Below are 6,773 nucleotides of genomic sequence, written 5' to 3'. Positions count from 1 at the left end.
TCATCTATTAAATATTCTAACACATACTCTAAAATATATATTTATCATTATCTAGTTGCAATATATTTTATTTTGCATCACATCTCCATGTGTATTTGATATATTTAATCGAACCATTTGTTTGTGAATTGGTATTCTTATTTCATCCATCATATATGATTACATGGTGACACATATCATGGGAAATATTTACTATAAACAATAATATAAATAATATATTAATAATGATAGAAATAATAATTTAGAATTTTATATTGGTGCACTTTAATATTTTGTTACAATTATATAATTTAGATTCAAATTTAGGTGTTACTTTAACTTTTAACAATGACATAATTGAATAATTAATTTGCAAATTTAGTAGGTTATTTGTATTACTTTTATAATGGTATAGATGGGTAATTTACATAAAGATAGGGGCTACTTTAGAATTTTTTTCAATAACGATAGAGGTGGATAATTTAGATACATATTAGGAAGTCACTTTAGTCTATTTTCATAGTGGTACAGATGGGTAATTTATTAGAAAGATAACTGATCCAATGACGACTATTATGATTAGAGTTGTCAGATTGATGACCGGATGTTTCTGACTTTTGTAAGAATTTTTCTATTTTTTATTAGAATGTCCACCTAGGATTCTAGGTGACTTGACATGGAGGCTTAAAAAAACCCTCCAATAGTCCAATTAGTAATAGTGAATTGCTATCACCCCTCTTTGCCACTTGTCCTCATTGCCATCCATCTATTATCTTATTATTTGGCCAACAAATGGAGCCTCCACGTTCGCTCTCAAGGTCTAGAAATTCTCACATTAATTGAAGAAAAAAGAAAAAAAATAAAATCACCCACCACTGCCATTACAAACAAATTAGCCTAAAATACCCGTATACATGTTTATAAATTACCCATCAGTTTCATTAAATTATATTTCTATTTATAAATATAAATCTACACATCATTTTGCATATCAAGCTACATATCGTGCATACCTATACGATATTAGCTACACAAACAATTAAAATATTTTACCAAATATATATCTTATTATATTACCAAAATCCCAAATGCACCTCATGATTATATTATTATTAGTCAAAATAAACAAGATGATTTTAGGCTTTGCACTATATTAGACTATCACCTGGCCTGCACCATCACTGTCATTACAAAAAAGTTAGCCTAAAACACCCATATACATGTTTATAAATTACCCACCAGTGCCATTAAAATATATTTCTATTTATAAATATAAATCTATCCATTATTTTGCATATCAAGCTACATATCGTGCATACATATACGATACTAGCTACACAAACAATTAACATATTTTACCACATGTATATCTTATTATGTTACCAAAATCCCAAATGCACCTCACGATTATATTATTATTAGTCAAAATAAACAAGATAATTTTAGACTTTGCACTATATTAGACTATCACCTGGCCTGCAGTGATCAACATGAGAGGGTAGCCAAAGTTGGGCTAGCGATGAGGATCACAAAGTTGGAGGCTAAGAGCAAGGGCAAGCGCCGCGCCGCAAACTTCTTCATCCTCCGTGGAGTCTAGAGACTGTCCATCACCTACTGCCTACTGGTGATGTCCGAACGTACATGTCCGCATACCCAGTGCAAGCACAAGGCCACTGCACGTCCAACCTAACCCTTTTTCGCAATCCTCCTGCATCCCTGTCCTTGTCGAGGGAGGGTCCTTGACATTACTCCAAATGTTTGTTGCCGACATTGCTAACGACACTACCGCACCTCACAATTAACACCACAAGCAGATCAGAAACCAGGAAAATATTGATCAGACCATGATTGGTATACTAAGGTCTTGTTTGTTTCCCCTATTCTATTCCATTCTACAAAAGAATCTCGTATGCATGGTGTACTTAATGAAGTCTATTTGTAATACCTTTTCAGGGATGGGTGTAACTTTTCACGACGAATCTAATGACAGTAATTAATCGATGATTTGCTACAGCGATGCTACAGTAACCATCCTCTAATCATGCGGCCAAAAGCCTCATTAGATTCTTCAGGGTCACTAGTGCGGGAGTTCTAAAGTTGGTTTTGTAAATTGGCTTTGTTTGACACCGTAATTAGCGGTCAAAATGTCACTATTCACTAGCACAACACAAACCAAACGGGCCTAAGCTCATTAGATTTGAACATGAACATATGTTGTTGAAATTCTGAACAGAATCTTATGCTCTGCACTATGGAGATTTGTTGGCTTCCAAAAAGTAAAAAACTTGGATCAATTGTTCCCCAACAGAAACTAGGCCATGGAAATATGGTGCCATGCAACAGACGATAAAATTAAATATAGTAGCAACAGATGACCAAGAGAACCATAAAGTAGGAAAGCTAGCAAAAGAACAAAGGAGTCAGTTGAACTGAGCAGCGGGCAGCATTACTGCAAGGGCTGCCAGATAAGAAACAAGTTACCACTACTACTAGCGAATGGTAGTTGCTAAGATCGAGGATATAGGCAGTCGTGACAGGATTACAGCTGTGTGCTTGACATACGGCCACATCACTGACAAAGAAAGATGCATGCAAAAGGAGGCACCACTGCACTAGCAGCAGAGAAGCACTCTTGATTACTGAAGCAATTGCAAGTAGTATGTGATGAGAAAGATTTAATTTTATAAATAATAATTAGATAAAAATGCAAAATATATTTAAAATATTAATACTAGCCGCACAAATGCGCGGGTCACATCACTAGTTTTGTATAGCACCCCAACAACTACAAAAATACCCCCTTGTATCACAACGACATCACCATCGTAAAATATCGTTACAAATAGCCCTAACCTCGTCCATATATAGCCCGTTGAACGGTACGGTCGAAGAAGAAAAAAACGCAGTAGATGTTGAACAAAAATAAATACAGTTGTCAGGCGAACTCGAATAATAATAGAAAATATGCTCGCGATATGGTGCTTTTTTAACGTATCCATACACGACAGGATATTAGATTCAGGTACTAGCAATACTCGCATCCCGTAGCCCACACCGCGAGTGGGGGTATATGTTGAAAAGCAGACGCCTCTGATCTGATCTCTCCAGCGACATGCAGATCGATCATGATAGTGTGCGGCCGGCAATGCAAGCAGCTACGTGCCACCGATGAAAACGACACCGAACGATGCACGGGATGGGCCGCCCAAGATATACATACGCATACGTATACGTATGGCATGCGCGCGCATGCTTGAGGTCGCCGTCTCAATCACCGAGGCATCATCGCACTCGCAGATGCATGCTGCATGGCCACGAGCTGATGATCGAGCTCCCTGCTGCTTTCATTCCGCCACCAGCTTTAATTTGGCTGCCACGATGGAGAGGTTGAAGAATGAAAGCGGGAGGCTTTTGACGATTTGATGCGCGGCCGTGGGGCCTGCTTGCTGGGGCTCGGCAAGAGGATTCGTCGGCCCACGCATGATGATGAATCGAATCAATCGATGATGACGACGCAGATGGATCGTAATGCACGCTAACCGGGTGGCTAATCGAACCGCCAAGCAAGTACTGTAAAGGATAGTCTTTATGTGTGCATGCGTTAGCACTGTGACTGAGACACGCACTGCTACTTAACGTCTACCACATGTACACGTGGTGCCGATCGATCATTGCAAAATGGATGCAAAACGGAACCGTGGTATGCTGATTAGGCTGTCTCCAACAGAGCAGCCAAAGCAAGACCCAAACCCATTTTAGATTGTGCACCGTGCTTTTCCCTACCCAAAACACTCTCCAACAGACAACGCAAACCAAGTACCCATTTTGCGCCGCGGGCGAGAAGAGATGCAATTATGCGTCTCTCTCTCCTCGACCCAAACTGAAGCCGCGCGGGAGGCGTGCCCACGGCGGGGCTCGGCCGACGACGGCAAGGCGGGGAGCCGCCGGCGCATCGGGGAGGGGCCGCGGCGGGGCGGGGCAGACCTACAAGCGGCGCGGCGGAGAGAAGGGAGGAAGAGATAGCGAGCAGCGGAGCTCGAGGCGCTGCCGAGCTCGAGGTGCCGGAGCCGAGCCAACAGGCCGCGAGGGAGGAGGGACGAGGGGAGCCGCGCCGCAGGCGGCTGTGCGCCGGAGCCGAGGGAGAGAGGAGGCCAGCCGGAGATCCCGCCGCCGGGGCCTCTGCGCGCGCCGCCGGAGAGGAGGGAGGGCGGCGGCTGTGAGCTCGGCTGCGGGCGGAGGTGGAGATGGCCGCCGCCGCCGTGCCTGGCCCCCGCGAGCTCCTCCTCCCCTCTATCCGCCACGCCGCTGCTCGGGAGCGGGTCGGCGGGGCGCGGCGGGGCAGGCGCGGCCGGGAACAGCTGCAGCGAGGGCGGCGACGCGGACGAGGCGAGCAACGGGAGGATGGGTCCTCTGTTGGAGAAGAAAATATTTGGGTGACTGCCTTCTTCACTGTGCGTGACCCAAATCTTGAAATGGGTAGTTGGTTTGGGTCTCAGTTGTTGGAGACATAACAAGGATTGAGATCGACCGCTCTGTATTGAATCCAAGCCTTACTGCTCCTCCAAAAGATGGCGGCAGACAGCGCCTAGCCTGTCCCGGCGTGCAGCTAGCTCTAGAATCTGGACACAGGCCATGACCGATAAATTAAATCCTCAGCAGAATGATATTGATCTGGACACGGCCCCGTCCGGTCGTCAATTCAGTCAGGCATTTTCAGATGCAATGCGATGGTGAGTAGGACGACACACTACCGGTGGTGGCGTGCGAGCGCGCGACGCGTGCAGGCTGCATGCGGCCGCCGGCCGTGGATGCGTGCGGCAGGCATTGCCGGCGGGCAGCTAGCTGCAGCCCAGGCCCGGCCGCCAGGCAGCATACGAGTTGCTGCAGGAAAGCGAGCCGGTGTCATCAGGTGGACGGGACGAGTGACGGCCCACTACCGGAAACTGTCCGTTTGCCGTGCATGACTCTACCGTGACCAATATCTCAAGTACACGGCAAGTATTTGCAATTAAACACACGGTAAACATTTAGCATATGGTAAAGACGATATTTGTCATGTGCCACAAAAAAAAACACACGACAAACACACATACATGGCAAAAGCATAATGTTTGTCGTGTGCGGCAACAAAAAATACACGGGCTGTGTTTAGTTCCAAAATTTTTCTCTCCAAACTTCACTATTCATCTATCACATCAAATCTTTTGCCTCATGCATGGAGCATTAAATATAGATAAATAAAAAACTAATTGCATAGTTTTGATGTACACGACGAGACGAATCTTTTGAGTCTAGTTAGGTCATGGTAGGACAACAATTATCACAAACAAACGAAAAGTGCTACAGTGTGCTACAGTATCCGCCGTGACTCTTTTTACCACCTTTTTACGAATCTAAACACTGCCAAAGGAGAAGAAGCCGCTGGGCGCTGGATGAGGACGGCAGGACGGTAGAAGATAATAATGATGCCATTGTGGGACCCACGCACTTGAATCAAGCGATCGAATTGACCATGAGGTTCCGAACGCCTGGTCACCCGTAGAATCAGGATTGTGATATATCAGGTGCAAATCAACCTCTTCGTGTAACCATGCAAGCTTATAATCTTTTTTTAGTATAGTACAACGCAGATGCTCACAACACGCACGCACACTCATCTCAATGAACACACGTACGCAAACCCTACCCCTATGAGCACCTCCGAAGGACTGGACCGGCAGACCTGGAGATTTCCGAAGTCACCATTGGCGTCTCGTTGTCGACGGGAACATCGCTTACCACTTAACGCATAACGCCGGAAAATTCTAGAATAAAACCAGAAAAGTGCGAGCACCTGTGCCAAGTCGAGGACTTGAACCCGGGTGGGTAGTTTCCACCACAAGGGACCTAACCAACTGATCTACGATCAGTTCGCATGCAAGCTTATAATCTGGACCGCAGGATCAATATCCAAGAGGATGTGCAGGAGGTGTAGGAGGGAGAAGGGGGGATTTGTAAAAATGTGATTAGAGGTGGGTGCTTATTTAAGGTCCCAAAACGTACCAAAAAAAGTCAAAAGAGGTTAATCCCCGTTAGTGTAACTGAGAGCGTACAGTCACCCTATTGACTAGCAAACTACATTGATACAAGGTGATATATAGACAAATTTATTATTAGTATTTTTCACTAAAATTCTAATTATTCTTTTGATAATAAAAATTCTTAGGACAAATATGGAGTCCACTACCAATGGTATTATTTACGAGATATATAAGGAGGCGAGACATGCATACATCATCAACCTGGGCATGGGCTGCCCGACCCGACGGACCCGACCCACCCGCCCGAAAATAGCCCGACCCGACCCGACCGAAGAGTTGAGGGCGGCTCGGGTCAAAAATTTTGACCCGTATGTGACGCGAGCTAAAACAAAAGAGAGAGACCGGGCGGTTTCAGGTCTGCGGGCTCAAATGTGCTAGGGGCTTCGCCGCCGAGAAGGGATACACTTTATTAGGAGGTAATATGAGCGTCATATTTTTACTACCTTGTCGATCCGGTGCTCCTAGCTTACCCTTAGGCTGCCCGCACTGGCTACGGTACCTGAACCTCTATCGCATACTGCAGTATAGGTTTAGCATAAAATCGTCGCACCGGGTATGGTAAAGAGGAACGCTATGTATCACTGTATCACCAGAGATAGGCCTAAGATGTGACGACGATGTTAAAAAAAAGGAGAGAGATGGGGTTCAGTTCTAGGGTTCAGGATTTTGCTAATGTGATTTAGGGATCTCGCCGCGAGAAGGAAACACTTTGAT

Source organism: Panicum virgatum, chromosome 2N (assembly GCF_016808335.1).
Source record: "Panicum virgatum strain AP13 chromosome 2N, P.virgatum_v5, whole genome shotgun sequence".
NCBI lineage: Eukaryota > Viridiplantae > Streptophyta > Magnoliopsida > Poales > Poaceae > Panicum > Panicum virgatum.
The sequence above is the reverse complement of the archived record's forward strand: the minus strand, read 5'-3'. Positions refer to the sequence as shown.